Below are 18,184 nucleotides of genomic sequence, written 5' to 3' on the forward strand. Positions count from 1 at the left end.
CGACAGCTGAACAATTTGCCGTCGGATACTGTTCCCCCTATGTTTTTTACACAACGTGGTTCTAATATGTATTAAATAGAAACTGTAATCTAGCCTCATTAGCCTAGTGGACAGTGCACAGACATTCATTATTTTTGAGCTTTGGGCGACCCGAGTTCAGGTCCCGGCTCGTCCAACTTTCTTGATCCTATACTGTATTATCATAATAAAAGTCAAAAAAATATTCTTTAAACTGATGCCAGTTAATCTCCATCCACACAAAATAGAATCAGCATTTTTTAAGCCATTAAATCAACACCTCTCATAATGGGACTGGGGGAACGGATTCCGACAGCTGAACAATTTGCCGTCGGATTCTGTTCCCCCTATGTTTCTTACACAATGAGGTTCTAATATCTATTAAATAGAAGCTAAATATTATCCTCTTTAGCCTAGTGGACTGTGCACAGGAATTTAGTTTTTTTGAGCTTTGGGCGACCCGAGTTCAAGTCCCGGCTCGTCCAACTTTCTTGATCCTATACTGTCTTATCATAATAAAAGGCAAAAAAATACTCTTTAAACTGATGCCAGTTAAGCTCCATCCACACACAAAATAGAATCAGCATTTTTTAAGCCATTACATCAACACCTCTCATAATGGGAGTGGGGGAACGGATTCCGACAGCTGGTTTGTTTGCCGTCGGATTCTGTTCCCCCCATATTTCTAACACACTTAGGTTCTATTATTTATCAAAATTGATGCTGGTTAAGCTCCATCCACACACAGAATAGAATAAGCATATTTTAAGCCAATACATCAACATCTCTCATCATCGGGGTGGGGGAACGGATTTCGACAGCTGAACAATTTGCCGTCGGATTCTGTTCCCCCTATGTTTCTTACACAATGAGGTTCTAATATGTATTAAATAAAAAACTGTAATCTAGCCTCATTAGCCTAGTGGACAGTGCACAGACATTCATTATTTTTGATCTTTGGGCGACCCGAGTTCAGGTCCCGGCTCGTCCAACTTTCTTGATCCTATACTGTATTATCATAATAAAAGTTAAAAAAAATATTCTTTAAACTGATGCCAGTTAAGCTCCATCCACACAAAATAGAATCAGCATTTTTTAAGCCATTAAATCAACACCTTTCATAATGGGACTGGGGGAACGGATTCGGACAGCTGAACAATTTGCCGTCGGATTCTGTTCCCCCTATGTTTCTTACACAATGAGGTTCTAATATCTATTAAATAGAAGCTAAATATTATCCTCTTTAGCCTAGTGGACGGTGCACAGACATTCATTATTTTTGAGCTTTGGGCGACCCGAGTTCAAGTCCCGGCTCGTCCAACTTTCTTGATCCTATACTGTCTTATCATAATAAAAGGCAAACAAATACTCTTTAAACTGATGCCAGTTAAGCTCCATCCACACACAAAATAGAATCAGCATTTTTTAAGCCATTACATCAACACCTCTCATAATGGGAGTGGGGGAACGGATTCCGACAGCTGGTTTGTTTGCCGTTGGATTCTGTTCCCCCCATATTTCTAACACACTTGGTTCTATTATTTAAAATAGAATCAGCATTTTTTTAAGCCATTACATCAACACCTCTCATAATGGGAGTGGGGGAACGGATTCCGACAGCTGGTTTGTTTGCCGTCGGATTCTGTTCCCCATATTTCTGACACACTGAGGTTCTATTATTTATCAAAATTGATGCTGGTTAAGCTCCATCCACACACAGAATAGAATAAGCATATTTTAAGCCAATACATCAATATCTCTCATCATCGGGGTGGGAGAACGGATTTCGACAGCTGAACAATTTGCCGTCGGATTCTGTTCCCCCTATGTTTTTTACACAATGTGGTTCTAATATGTATTAAATAGAAACTATAATCTAGCCTCATTAGCCTAGTGGACAGTGCACAGACATTCATTATTTTTGAGCTTTGGGCGACCCGAGTTCAGGTCCCGGCTCGTCCAACTTTCTTGATCCTATACTGTATTATCATAATAAAAGTCAAAAAAATATTCTTTAAACTGATGCCAGTTAATCTCCATCCACACAAAATAGAATCAGCATTTTTTAAGCCATCAAATCAACACCTCTCATAATGGGACTGGGGGAACGGATTCCGACAGCTGAACAATTTGCCGTCGGATTCTGTTCCCCCTATGTTTCTTACACAATGAGGTTCTAATATCTATTAAATAGAAGCTAAATATTATCCTCTTTAGCCTAGTGGACAGTGCACAGACATTCATTATTTTTGAGCTTTGGGCGACCCGAGTTCAGGTCCCGGCTCGTCCAACTTTCTTGATCCTATACTGTATTATCATAATAAAAGTCAAAAAAATATTCTTTAAACTGATGCCAGTTAATCTCCATCCACACAAAATAGAATCAGCATTTTTTAAGCCATTAAATCAACACCTCTCATAATGGGACTGGGGGAACGGATTCCGACAGCTGAACAATTTGCCGTCGGATTCTGTTCCCCCTATGTTTCTTACACAATGAGGTTCTAATATCTATTAAATAGAAGCTAAATATTATCCTCTTTAGCCTAGTGGACTGTGCACAGGAATTTAGTTTTTTTGAGCTTTGGGCGACCCGATTTCAAGTCCCGGCTCGTCCAACTTTCTTGATCCTATACTGTCTTATCATAATAAAAGGCAAACAAATACTCTTTAAACTGATGCCAGTTAAGCTCCATCCACACACAAAATAGAATCAGCATTTTTTAAGCCATTACATCAACACCTCTCATAATGGGAGTGGGGGAACGGATTCCGACAGCTGGTTTGTTTGCCGTCGGATTCTGTTCCCCCCATATTTCTAACACACTGAGGTTCTATTATTTATCAGAATTGATGCTGGTTAAGCTCCATCCACACACAGAATAGAATAAGCATATTTTAAGCCAATACATCAACATCTCTCATCATCGGGGTGGGGGAACGGATTTCGACAGCTGAACAATTTACCGTCGGATTCTGTTCCCCCTATGTTTCTTACACAATGAGGTTCTAATATGTATTAAATAGAAGCTAATTATTTCCCTCTTTAGCCTAGTGGACGGTGCACAGGAATTTAGTTTTTTTTAGCTTTGGGCAACCCGAGTTCAAGTCCTGGCTCGTCCAACTTTCTTGATCCTATACTGTCTTATCATAAAAAAAGGCAAAAAAATACTCTTTAAACTGATGCCAGTTAATACATATTAGAACCTCATTGTGAAAGAAACATGGCTTAAAAAATGCTGATTCTATTTTGTGTGTGGATGGAACTTAACTGGCATCAGTTTAAAGAGTATTTTTTTGCCTTTTATTATGATAAGACAGTATAGGATCAAGAATGTTGGACGAGCCGGGACTTGAACTCGGGTCGCCCAAAGCTCAAAAAAACTAAATTCCTGTGCACAGTCCACTAGGCTAAAGAGGATAATATTTACCTTCCATTTATTAGATATTAGAACCTCATTGTGTAAGAAACATAGGGGGAACAGAATCCGACGGCAAATTGTTCAGCTGTCGAAATCCGTTCTCCCACCCCGATGATGAGAGATATTGATGTATTGGCTTAAAATATGCTTATTCTATTCTGTGTGTGGATGGAGCTTAACCAGCATCAATTTTGATAAATAATAGAACCTAAGTGTGTTAGAAATATGGGGGGAACAGAATCCGACGGCAAACAAACCAGCTGTCGGAATCCGTTCCCCCACTTCCATTATGAGAGGTGTTGATGTAATGGCTTAAAAAATGCTGATTCTATTTTGTGTGTGGATGGAGCTTAACTGGCATCAGTTTAAAGAGTATTTGTTTGCCTTTTATTATGATAAGACAGTATAGGATCAAGAAAGTTGGACGAGCCGGGACTTGAACTCGGGTCGCCCAAAGCTCAAAAAAACTAAGTTCCTGTGCACAGTCCACTAGGCTAAAGAGGATAATATTTACCTTCTATTTAATAGATATTAGAACCTCATTGTGTAAGAAACATAGGGGGAACAGATTCCGACGGCAAATTGTTCAGCTGTCGGAATCCGTTCCCCCAGTCCCATTATGAGAGGTGTTGATTTAATGGCTTAAAAAATGCTGATTCTATTTTGTGTGGATGGAGCTTAACTGGCATCAGTTTAAAGAATATTTTTTTTACTTTTATTATGATAATACAGTATAGGATCAAGAAAGTTGGACGAGCCGGGACCTGAACTCGGGTCGCCCAAAGCTCAAAAATAATGAATGTCTGTGCACTGTCCACTAGGCTAACGAGGCTAGATTACATTTTCTATTTAATACATATTAGAACCTCATTGTGTAAGAACCACAGGGGGAACAGAATCCGACGGCAAATTGTTCAGCTGTCGAAATCCGTTCCCCCACCCCGATGATGAGAGATGTTGATGTATTGGCTTAAAATATGCTTATTCTATTCTGTGTGTGGATGGAGCTTAACCAGCATCAATTTTGATAAATAATAGAACCTCAGTGTGTCAGAAATATGGGGGGAACAGAATCCGACGGCAAAGAAACCAGCTGTCGGAATCCGTTCCCCCACTCCCATTATGAGAGGTGTTGATGTAATGGCTTAAAAAATGCTGATTCTATTTTGTTTGTGGATGGAGCTTAACTGGCATCAGTTTTTTTTGCCTTTTATTATGATAAGACAGTATAGGATCAAGAAAGTTGGACGAGCCGGGACCTGAACTCGGGTCGCCCAAAGCTCAAAAATAATGAATATCTGTGCACTGTCCACTAGGCTAATGAGGCTAGATTACAGTTTCTATTTAATACATATTAGAACCACATTGTGTAAAAAACATAGGGGGAACAGAATCCGACGGCAAATTGTTCAGCTGTCGAAATCCGTTCCCCCACCCCGATGATGAGAGATGTTGATGTATTGGCTTAAAATATGCTTATTCTATTCTGTGTGTGGATGGAGCTTAACCAGCATCAATTTTGATAAATAATAGAACCTCAGTGTGTCAGAAATATGGGGGGAACAGAATCCGACGGCAAACAAACCAGCTGTCGGAATCCGTTCCCCCACTCCCATTATGAGAGGTGTTGATGTAATGGCTTAAAAAATGCTGATTCTATTTTGTGTGTGGATGGAGCTTAACTGGCATCAGTTTAAAGAGTATTTGTTTGCCTTTTATTATGATAAGACATATAGGATCAAGAAAGTTGGACGAGCCGGGACTTGAACTCGGGTCGCCCAAAGCTCAAAAAAACTAAATTCCTGTGCACAGTCCACTAGGCTAAAGAGGATAATCTTTACCTTCTATGTAATAGATATTAGAACCTCATTGTGTAAGAAACATAGGGGGAACAGAATCCGACGGCAAATTGTTCAGCTGTCGGAATCCGTTCCCCCAGTCCCATTATGAGAGGTGTTGATTTAATGGCTTAAAAAATGCTGATTCTATTTTGTGTGGATGGAGCTTAACTGGCATCAGTTTAAAGAATATTTTTTTGACTTTTATTATGATAATACAGTATAGGATCAAGAAAGTTGGACGAGCCGGGACCTGAACTCGGGTCGCCCAAAGCTCAAAAGTAATGAATGTCTGTGCACTGTCCACTAGGCTAATGAGGCTAGATTACAGTTTCTATTTAATACATATTAGAACCACATTGTGTAAGAAACATAGGGGGAACAGAATCCGACGGCAAATTGTTCAGCTGTCGAAATCCGTTCCCCCACCCCGATGATGAGAGATATTGATGTATTGGCTTAAAATATGCTTATTCTATTCTGTGTGTGGATGGAGCTTAACCAGCATCAATTTTGATAAATAATAGAACCTCAGTGTGTCAGAAATATGGGGGGAACAGAATCCGACGGCAAACAAACCAGCTGTCGGAATCCGTTCCCCCACTCCCATTATGAGAGGTGTTGATGTAATGGCTTAAAAAATGCTGATTCTATTTTGTGTGTGGATGGAGCTTAACTGGCATCAGTTTAAAGAGTATTTTTTTTGCCTTTTATTATGATAAGACAGTATAGGATCAAGAAAGTTGGACGAGCCGGGACTTGAACTCGGGTCGCCCAAAGCTCAAAAAAACTAAATTCCTGTGCACAGTCCACTAGGCTAAAGAGGATAATATTTACCTTCTATTTAATAGATATTAGAACCTCATTGTGTAAGAAACATAGGGGGAACAGAATCCGACGGCAAATTGTTCAGCTGTCGAAATCCGTTCCCCCACCCCGATGATGAGAGATGTTGATGTATTGGCTTAAAATATGCTTATTCTATTCTGTGTGTGGATGGAGCTTAACCAGCATCAATTTTGATAAATAATAGAACCTCAGTGTGTCAGAAATATGGGGGGAACAGAATCCGACGGCAAAGAAACCAGCTGTCGGAATCCGTTCCCCCACTCCCATTATGAGAGGTGTTGATTTAATGGCTTAAAAAATGCTGATTCTATTTTGTGTGGATGGAGCTTAACTGGCATCAGTTTAAAGAATATTTTTTTGACTTTTATTATGATAATACAGTATAGGATCAAGAAAGTTGGACGAGCCGGGACCTGAACTCGGGTCGCCCAAAGCTCAAAAATATTGAATATCTGTGCACTGTCCACTAGGCTAATGAGGCTAGATTACAGTCTTTTATTTAATACATATTAGAACCTCATTGTGTAAGAAACATAGGGGGAACAGAATCCGACGGCAAATTGTTCAGCTGTCGAAATCCGTTCCCCCACCCCGATGATGAGAGATGTTGATGTATTGGCTTAAAATATGCTTATTCTATTCTGTGTGTGGATGGAGCTTAACCAGCATCAATTTTGATAAATAATAGAACCTAAGTGTGTCAGAAATATGGGGCGAACAGAATCCGACGGCAAACAAACCAGCTGTCGGAATCCGTTCCCCCACTCCCATTATGAGAGGTGTTGATGTAATGGCTTAAAAAATGCTGATTCTATTTTGTGTGTGGATGGAGCTTAACTGGCATCAGTTTAAAGAGTATTTTTTTTGCCTTTTATTATGATAAGACAGTATAGGATCAAGAAAGTTGGACGAGCCGGGACTTGAACTCGGGTCGCCCAAAGCTCAAAAAAACTAAATTCCTGTGCACAGTCCACTAGGCTAAAGAGGATAATATTTACCTTCTATGTAATAGATATTAGAACCTCATTGTGTAAGAAACATAGGGGGAACAGATTCCGACGGCAAATTGTTCAGCTGTCGGAATCCGTTCCCCCAGTCCCATTATGAGAGGTGTTGATTTAATGGCTTAAAAAATGCTGATTCTATTTTGTGTGGATGGAGCTTAACTGGCATCAGTTTAAAGAATATTTTTTTGACTTTTATTATGATAATACAGTATAGGATCAAGAAAGTTGGACGAGCCGGGACCTGAACTCGGGTCGCCCAAAGCTCAAAAATAATGAATGTCTGTGCACTGTCCACTAGGCTAATGAGGCTAGATTACATTTTCTATTTAATACATATTAGAACCACATTGTGTAAAAAACATAGGGGGAACAGAATCCGACGGCAAATTGTTCAGCTGTCGAAATCCGTTCCCCCACCCCGATGATGAGAGATGTTGATGTATTGGCTTAAAATATGCTTATTCTATTCTGTGTGTGGATGGAGCTTAACCAGCATCAATTTTGATAAATAATAGAACCTCAGTGTGTCAGAAATATGGGGGGAACAGAATCCGACGGCAAACAAACCAGCTGTCGGAATCCGTTCCCCCACTCCCATTATGAGAGGTGTTGATGTAATGGCTTAAAAAATGCTGATTCTATTTTGTGTGGATGGAGCTTAACTGGCATCAGTTTAAAGAATATTTTTTTGACTATTATTATGATAATACAGTATAGGATCAAGAAAGTTGGACGAGCCGGGACCTGAACTCGGGTCGCCCAAAGCTCAAAAAAACTAAATTCCTGTGCACCGTCCACTAGGCTAAAGAGGATAATATTTAGCTTCTATTTAATAGATATTAGAACCTCATTGTGTAAGAAACATAGGGGGAACAGAATCCGACGGCAAATTGTTCAGCTGTCGGAATCCGTTCCCCCAGTCCCATTATGAGAGGTGTTGATTTAATGGCTTAAAAAATGCTGATTCTATTTTGTGTGGATGGAGCTTAACTGGCATCAGTTTAAAGAATATTTTTTTAACTTTTATTATGATAATACAGTATAGGATCAAGAAAGTTGGACGAGCCGGGACCTGAACTCGGGTCGCCCAAAGCTCAAAAATAATGAATGTCTGTGCACTGTCCACTAGGCTAATGAGGCTAGATTACAATTTTTTATTTAATACATATTAGAACCTCATTGTGTAAGAAACATAGCGGGAACAGAATCCGACGGCAAATTGTTCAGCTGTCGAAATCCGTTCCCCCACCCCGATGATGAGAGATGTTGATGTATTGGCTTAAAATATGCTTATTCTATTCTGTGTGTGGATGGAGCTTAACCAGCATCAATTTTGATAAATAATAGAACCTAAGTGTGTTAGAAATATGGGGGGAACAGAATCCGACGGCAAACAAAGCAGCGGTCGGAATCCGTTCCCCCACTCCCATTATGAGAGGTGTTGATGTAATGGCTTAAAAAATGCTGATTCTATTTTGTGTGTGGATGGAGCTTAACTGGCATCAGTTTAAAGAGTATTTTTTGCCTTTTATTATGATAAGACATATAGGATCAAGAAAGTTGGACGAGCCGGGACTTGAACTCGGGTCGCCCAAAGCACAAAAAAACTAAATTCCTGTGCACAGTCCACTAGGCTAAAGAGGATAATATTTAGCTTCTATTTAATAGATATTAGAACCTTATTGTGTAAGAAACATAGGGGGAACAGAATCCGACGGCAAATTGTTCAGCTGTCGGAATCCGTTCCCCCAGTCCCATTATGAGAGGTGTTGATTTAATGGCTTAAAAAATGCTGATTCTATTTTGTGTGGATGGAGCTTAACTGGCATCAGTTTAAAGAATATTTTTTTGACTTTTATTATGATAATACAGTATAGGATCAAGAAAGTTGGACGAGCCGGGACCTGAACTCGGGTCGCCCAAAGCTCAAAAATAATGAATATCTGTGCACTGTCCACTAGGCTAATGAGGCTAGATTACAGTTTATATTTAATACATATTAGAACCACATTGTGTAAAAAACATAGGGGGAACAGAATCCGACGGCAAATTGTTCAGCTGTCGAAATCCGTTCCCCCACCCCGATGATGAGAGATGTTGATGTATTGGCTTAAAATATGCTTATTCTATTCTGTGTGTGGATGGAGCTTAACCAGCATCAATTTTGATAAATAATAGAACCTCAGTGTGTCAGAAATATGGGGGGAACAGAATCCGACGGCAAACAAACCAGCTGTCGGAATCCGTTCCCCCACTCCCATTATGAGAGGTGTTGATGTAATGGCTTAAAAAATGCTGATTCTATTTTGTGTGTGGATGGAGCTTAACTGGCATCAGTTTAAAGAGTATTTTTTTGCCTTTTATTATGATAAGACAGTATAGGATCAAGAAAGTTGGACGAGCCGGGACTTGAACTCGGGTCGCCCAAAGCTCAAAAAAACTAAAATCCTGTGCACCGTCCACTAGGCTAAAGAGGATAATATTTAGCTTCTGTTTAATAGATATTAGAACCTCATTGTGTAAGAAACATAGGGGGAACAGAATCCGACGGCAAATTGTTCAGCTGTCGGAATCCGTTCCCCCAGTCCCATTATGAGAGGTGTTGATTTAATGGCTTAAAAAATAATGCTGATTCTATTTTGTGTGGATGGAGCTTAACTGGCATCAGTTTAAAGAATATTTTTTTAACTTTTATTATGATAATACAGTATAGGATCAAGAAAGTTGGACGAGCCGGGACCTGAACTCGGGTCGCCCAAAGCTCAAAAATAATGAATGTCTGTGCACTGTCCACTAGGCTAATGAGGCTAGATTACAGTTTTTTATTTAATACATATTAGAACCTCATTGTGTAAGAAACATAGGGGGAACAGAATCCGACGGCAAATTGTTCAGCTGTCGAAATCCGTTCCCCCACCCCGATGATGAGAGATGTTGATGTATTGGCTTAAAATATGCTTATTCTATTCTGTGTGTGGATGGAGCTTAACCAGCATCAATTTTGATAAATAATAGAACCTAAGTGTGTCAGAAATATGGGGCGAACAGAATCCGACGGCAAACAAACCAGCTGTCGGAATCCGTTCCCCCACTCCCATTATGAGAGGTGTTGATGTAATGGCTTAAAAAATGCTGATTCTATTTTGTGTGTGGATGGAGCTTAACTGGCATCAGTTTAAAGAGTATTTGTTTGCCTTTTATTATGATAAGACAGTATAGGATCAAGAAAGTTGGACGAGCCGGGACTTGAACTCGGGTCGCCCAAAGCTCAAAAATAATGAATGTCTGTGCACTGTCCACTAGGCTAACGAGGCTAGATTACAGTTTCTATTTAATACATATTAGAACCTCATTGTGTAAGTAACACAGGGGGAACAGAATCCGACGGCAAATTGTTCAGCTGTCGAAATCCGTTCCCCCACCCCGATGATGAGAGATGTTGATGTATTGGCTTAAAATATGCTTATTCTATTCTGTGTGTGGATGGAGCTTAACCAGCATCAATTTTGATAAATAATAGAACCAAGTGTGTTAGAAATATGGGGGGAACAGAATCCGACGGCAAACAAACCAGCTGTCGGAATCCGTTCCCCCACTCCCATTATGAGAGGTGTTGATGTAATGGCTTAAAAAATGCTGATTCTATTTTGTGTGGATGGAGCTTAAAATCATTTTGCCTTGTGGTCTATGGATCTGCCTGAAGTGTACATATTGGCTTTGTGCGAAATCGCAATCTCTCTTGAGTAGGTACTTATTTTGAATAAGTAATTACTTAACGACCATTTAAAAAATATGTTCTAAGTAGTATGAATGTGTGTAGTGTGAATGTATTTCAGACGTACAACATTCGCCATGTTGTCATTGTCATGTTTCGTACCAGCGTCAGTTGCGTCGTTTAACTGCCATTCACAAATCCTCTCCTGTGTCCTCACAGGATAGTAAAGTGTCCAATGTATTCACACTTCAGAATCTCGTCGGAAGAAGTAGGTCATCCGGGTACTTTTTACCTACTCTTTTATGAGTACAGTGAATTTGGATATTCTAGCTTTGGCACATACTGTTTTTCGCCTACTACTGTATATAGTATGGAAGTATGTGATTCCGGATGAAGCCATTGAGTAGACACGCTCCCTCTGTCAAAATCCAGGAGTCGAGGGTCTGTCCAAATGAACTTCCCTCGCTCACTTGACAAAGTTAAACACACTTCATTCCCCTGAGGGAAGATTGCGAGTATATGTCTTAAAGTGGAGTTAAAGGAATAGTTCACCCAAAAAAGAAAATGTACTCAACATCAATTTGTTCAAAACCTTCTTCAGAATATCTTCTTTAAAAAAAAAAAAAAAAAAAAAAAAAAATTCTGAAGAATGTCGGTAACCAAACAGTTGACTTCCATTTATTGCCCTGTGTCTCACGCAAAACTCAAAACAATGTTCTGTGTAATTGCTTTAATATACAGTATGCTCATATGTCAACACTCCATATTGAACAACAGCTTCAGAAAACAGTTTGTTGAGTGATGATAACCCTCATTCTCATTTTAGACTAGTTAAAAAATGGGACAAAATACAGATAAAACAATCATCAACACTTAACTAGCAGTTGTTAAAATATCTTTCAGATTCTCATAATAAAGGATACAGCATGACCCATATAATTAGTGTAACGCCAGAAACTGAAACACTTATATTTTATTCTTTTAAAACCTCTCAAGGATTTGTAAGCCATTCATATAAAAGAGAAAGACATTTCTGTCTGAGAAGAACTGAACTTGACAGGAAATAATGCCTACATTGAAGAAAACGAACAAAGGGTGCCATGTTCAGACTGTCAATTCAAAATTCTATTATTGTGGCATAAAAAAACGATTCCCCCTCAGGATAAAAATGCAAATTCTGTTCAAACTATGCTACATATTCATATAGAGCAACAGTATAGCTGCCGGTTTTGTTCATATTAAAGGCACTATTCATATTAAAGGTCATTGAGCACTTAATGTGATGTATTTTTCATCCAGAGAACAGAGAATGCAGAAAACATCCCTAATATATCTAACGAAGTCAACTGCATCTAGTATACAGTATATTAAATAGTGTAATATGTCCACAGTCTTCAAAATATTTTCTTCTGTGTTCCACAAATGAAAAACAGTCATACAGATTTCGAGCAACATGAAGGTGAGTAAATGACAGAATTTTCATTTTTGAGTGAACTATCCATTTAAATTTGAAGTAAACACTACAAACATCCCTCTGTCTTCCATTGTTCAACTAACAGCCCAAAATAGGTTCATCAGGCTCAAACAAAAAAATTAATTTACGGACTTCAGCTTTAATTGTAATATGCTGAGATGAATTGAAAACTCTTTTGGCTTAATGGCTAAACACTAATTCTTCAACATTCTCCAGAGGATTATGGTTTTTAAAAAGATTCTGTGTGCAGGCTATAACTAGTGTTTAAGGTAAAAAGGTCAAGAGCATTCGGACCAAGTAGTTCACACAGATTTCCAGTCATTATCGCAATCACAGCACTAAAGCCTGGTTTTAGTTCCTCATTGACGTAATCAACAAACACGTTCAAAGTCAATATTTTCAAAGAGGCTGTTGTCTGTTCCAAAGAACATAAAATGGCGGGATTTTGCGAATTCCTCATAGCTATCCATGTTGTTTTCAGGGAACTGAAATCCAGCATGGAAATCGACCTTTACATCTGACACAACACAGATACTGTCTTTCCATGTGTCAGAAGCGAAATGATGTTCGTCCTGATGGCTCAAGGAGAAGGTCAAAGGGTCATTTGGCAGCAGATTCAGTCTTCAGAGTCTGAATTCCTTCACTCTGACTGTATGGCAGAGTCTTGAGAAGCTGCAGAGCTGATGAGACTTTCTTCTCATCTTAACAGTTGGCTCTCGCGTCAAGAGGAAATGACTTCTTCATCTCAAGTGTGTGTGTGTGTGTGGGGGGGGGGGGGGGGGGGGGGGTGCATAAGTTCAGTATTGTTCACACTGCTGTGTGTTTGAGTTACATAAATAGTATTGTTGAGATTATTATGCTGCTGCTACATCTGTATCATTTTCCAACTATGGATCCTGTTTCTGTGTTGTCACACTGAGTGCATTTGCATGTATAAAAGAAAGCTGATAGCCATAAGAAAGGCATTTACATGAGACTTTGAAATCATTGTATTTTTATCTCCAGTTTTGATGTCAAAACTTAGACTTTGAATAAGCTGACAGAAAGTGTGTTTACATGCAAAGCAAGATCAGGGTATTGTGAAAACCTATGCTGATCAGGTTTATGGACAGGGTTAGTTAGTTAGGTTAGTAGTACAATATTGTATAATATATGCTTAATAACAATAATAGTATTTATGTATTATTAATAAACAATAATTATATAGAAGTAATTAAAGTATTTGTGGCTGAAAAACCTCCATTTCCAGGTCTGAAAGTCCCTGATTTTTACTGGAGCAGGATTGTGGAAATCACACAGTGGCATGTTTCCCCATAGCGTTTATGATTTCAGTAAGTGTGTGAATTATAATCAATCCTAGCTTTACCTGAATTTTCTGAAACCGAACTGTCGGCTATATTTGTTAAGACTAGAATTAAAGTCTTAAGTAGTTCTCTCATCTACGTTGCCGTTTCCATTGTGTTCTGGCCTGCGGTTTTACATTATTTTTACTCCTTCTCCCTTTTTCTTTGCCTCTTGCGCTACTGTACTGCCTTTGAAGTCTTTTGAAGATATTAATCCTTCTTTCATGCTTGATTCAAAATCCTCATTGATTAGTTTCATGAAAGAATTTCAAACAACCAAGGAATTTATTTTTCATTCATTTTGGGTGTTTTTTTGAGGGGGAAATTAATAGGAAATGATCTTGTAATTCTTTTCATCTGACTGCGATTCAGAGGTGGACAGTAAATGCGAACAGATTTCATCCATCCAAAAGGTCTGCTTGCACTTATTCTAGAAAACTGTGAAAGTTGAGCTGCTTCCTACATATCACATAATATGTGTAGAAAAAAAGAGATGTGGCTGTTGAGATCCATATATGTGACGCAAAGCAATTTGCCTTTGTTAGAGATACAGTATGTTCAGTATGTTCCTATCCAGTTACTTTTTTCACACACCTCCAAAGACATCTGATGACAAATGACTGGAGCTAATAGATTGGTCTGATACAAAACCTGCAAAATCTGTTGTACACAAAAGAGCATACAAGTTCAGGATTAGTGTTGATTCTTGATTAGAATGAAGAGGAACCTGCAACCAATTGTTGTTGTTTTTTTATAGTTCCATTTAATTATGAAGAAAATAATTGTTTGTTTTTGGCTGAATAGGATATTATAAAAGATGAAAGCACCTTAATGGTTGAGAAAACCTGTCAGGAATTAGATTCAGGTTTGCCATGTTTGAACATCCCTGCTGGAAAATAAACATCTTAACGGGATAGTTCACCTAAAAATGAAAATTCTGCCATTGGTTGCTCACATTAATTCTGTTCCAAACAGGTTTCTTTTTTTCTTCTTCTGCATAACACAAAATAAGAAATTTGGAAGATTTTTTTTTGTCCATACAGTAAAAGTCAATGGGATCCAAAACTTTAAAATAAAGGTTCCAACAACGCCATGGAATAATAACCATTCTGGGTTCCCCAAAGAACCTTTCAGTGAACCTTTTTACACTATAAAGAACCATTTGTACAATGCAACGGTTCCATGGATATTAATAGGTTTTTTGTGGAACCATCAATGCCAATAAAGGACCTTTATTTTTAAGAGTGTATTGGCTTTCATTGTGTGGACAAAAAAATACCAAAACACCTTTTTCAAATGTTTTGCAGAAAAAAAATGAAAGTCATACAGGTATAAATTACATGAGAGTGTGTTTTGGTTTGCTTTCTTGGTCGGGCTGGTCCATTGGCTTTGGAGCTCTACTACTTTGGATTGTTGTTTTACATGTCATTCCGATATGGATGGTTCTTGGCCAGAATAAGCTTTTATTGCCACTTGCACACTGCACGATTTTAGTCCAGATTTTCACTCATTTTGTGGAAATCGCCAACAAATGCCTGAAATCAGAGGCAAATCTGTGCTTGTTCACGTGAGTGTCAATCGCGTAGTGTGTATGATCAAAGATGAGATCTGAGAGAAGCGCTGATGCATCGCCAATGCCTGTGAGATATTTATATTTATGAAGTTCAAGGAGAGGAGTCATAGACCTGCAACAGAATATCAGCAAGCATGGCTTCTGCAAGCAACCATACTCTCCTTCATTCTTCTTTTTTTCTTCTTTTTTGCTGCAAATCAGCTTACAGGCAATTTGGATCACAAGCTTTTTGCGTGCATCATTTTAACAAGAAGAAATCCAGTCTTGCGCGAGAACTCTTGTCTATTGCGTGATCTTATGTTATTTCCTGTTTCAATTCTCACGTGTGTTTGGTTGTGAAACATTGTCTGCGATTATTCCTATTGAAATGTTGTGTAATGTGTCAACATTACCCTGTTGCCGATCCGTCGTGTAATGTGCACACAACAGCAACTACATATTACCCCAGTTAGACATGTAGAGTGAGAAGAACAGCGATCTGGCGACTTTGAAAATCGTGCAGTGTTTATCGTTAGATAAAATAAAAAAACTCAACACAATTTTCTGGTGGTCACTTCAGTTTTGTCATATTAGTCAGCACAAGTTTTTGTACCACTGTCTGTTTTCATGCTTATTAAAACTATACAGATCACTCAATAGCTTCTTTTTCCCTGTTGTTATTTGTTGAAAACAGCAGAAAAACAAGAGTCCTGCTTCCCATGCCAACATCAACAAGAAACAATACTGTTTGGAATGTCACGGGCTGCAAACCTCAAAATTACATTTACACAGTTACACATGGTCTGAAGACTTTTACTTGATTGTCTGTCTGCAAACATGACAAATTCCTATCACATATTCCCTTAAATCCTTTTCATGCAGCAAGCAACATCATCAACCATTGAGGGAGTTTTATAGATTGTGATGGGCTTTGATTTTGACATCATTATGCATCACTACATACGACTTTGTGCAGTTGTGAGAATCTATCACTCCGTCTCCACCGGTGAAAGGCAAGACCTTTGTATAACACCCTGAAGGAAAAACACTGAGGAACCGAGTTGGATATCTGCAGTACAATCCAGAAGTTATTTTTATTAGTGGTGCGTGCCAAGACGAGCATCATTATTATTTCTGATGAATAATAGTTAAATATGTTGTTGCATTTTATGGATTTCTTTTAATTGACAAAATATTTTCTGTCTCCATTCCTTTTGCCTTGAAATGCAGTGTTTTAGAGAGTGTTGCAATTCAGTCTTCAGATGGAAAAACACATGTTTATGAGTCTTTGATTGGCCCCAAAATGTAAACAAACGTGTGTTGCTGGGCAGCTTCATCACTGTGCAAATGAGCCTTGACGAATCTGGACATTGCAAAATGCCATAGAATTAACAAAGACTGACTTGCATTGGAATGTTTCGGTTAATGTGCATTTGTTAAAGAAACCTCATTATAAATATGTTTCATTTTTGGAATTACCTCAGGATGTAGCAAAGACTTTGGAAATCCTGTGCAAGTACCTCTCTGAATCTGTGAATCTGTGTGTCATGTCACGCAATATTGTATGAGTTGCATTTATACAACAGTTCTGTTTCCCTTTGTTTTATACTGCTAATAGTGATGTTCAGGTGATGTTTGCCACGCGGTCTATCTACGGCAACGGCGCTAGATTTGTGACTGATGGTGTCACATGTGAAATTCCAGTGATTGCTGTTGTCTCTTCGTGTTGTTTTAGTCTTCAGCTTGCTATTTTAAGAGGTTAGCATATGCGCTCTGTACAATCCTTCATCAACAAACACAAATCACAGGGTTTCAACTAGTTGAGTCACATTTAACTCAACCATATGCAGACTCGAAGGTCCAGCTGGGAAGAATTAAATTTCTGTGCTTCAAACAGTGAGACGGATTAAGTATAGAAGTTTTAAACCTTAGTCACTAGCTATTAGCTAATTTGGCTGCTGTGTGCTATGAGATTCCAATGGGGTTTTATAATGGATTTTTTAATTGATGAGTAAAATAAGGTCTGTGGTAAACATATGTTGACAATACTTGCCAATTGTTCTACAAAATAAATTACACACACCAATATCGAAAACATGAGGGGCTGTTATGTTTATTTAAAAAAATATGTTTCTAATAAGGAACTAGATAAGAACATTTGGGGTGTGAGTATGTTGTAGAACAAAACATCAAACTATTGCCAAGTTATGTTTACCACAGACCTTATTTTACTCATAAATTTAAAAAACCCATTATAAAAATAGGAAACATAGGAAAATCTCGAGCGAACCAGTGGCGAATTAGCCAAGTCAAGTCACCTTTATTTATATAGCGATTTATAAAATATCAGTTCAAATCAGCTTTTCAGTGATAATAGGAAAATTATGCATTTCGTCTGTTGTTCAGCTGAAGTCAGTTCAGTGTTGATTCAGTTCCGTTGTTATTAAATTAGTTTGTTTCATAAATAAAGCAGCTCTGCAAAATTTTTTCTCATACAGCAGCATTAGTACAGTCAGATCAATAATATTGTTGAATATTAAGTCTCCCCAACTAGAAAACCAGAGGCCACAGTGACAAGAAACCCAAACTCCATCAGGTGACAGAATGGAAAAAAAAACCTTGGGAGAAACAAGCATCAGTCGGGGGAGCCAGTCCTCCTTTGGCCAACGAACGAACGAACACGAATATCGTCTGAGTATCATCAACATATGTTTATTATTGATACTTGTTTGCACCACTCTATAATAATGCATTGCTTGTCCTCTGATACAATATTCCTTTTTGGTTGACATCACCAAGACCTCGTAATTTTATTATTATTCAATTTCTAGGATCTAATGGACACTTTTCACAATCCAGTCAAATGCAAATGGATAAAACCCCTCTATTTTTTTCTCCTTGAATATTGTGTTGCACTCAACATTCATATTACTCTAATATTAGGATCATTGCACATTTAATGGCTT

Source organism: Abramis brama (assembly GCF_963993115.1).
Source record: "Abramis brama genome assembly, chromosome: 11".
Classification (NCBI taxonomy): Eukaryota; Metazoa; Chordata; class Actinopteri; order Cypriniformes; family Leuciscidae; genus Abramis; species Abramis brama.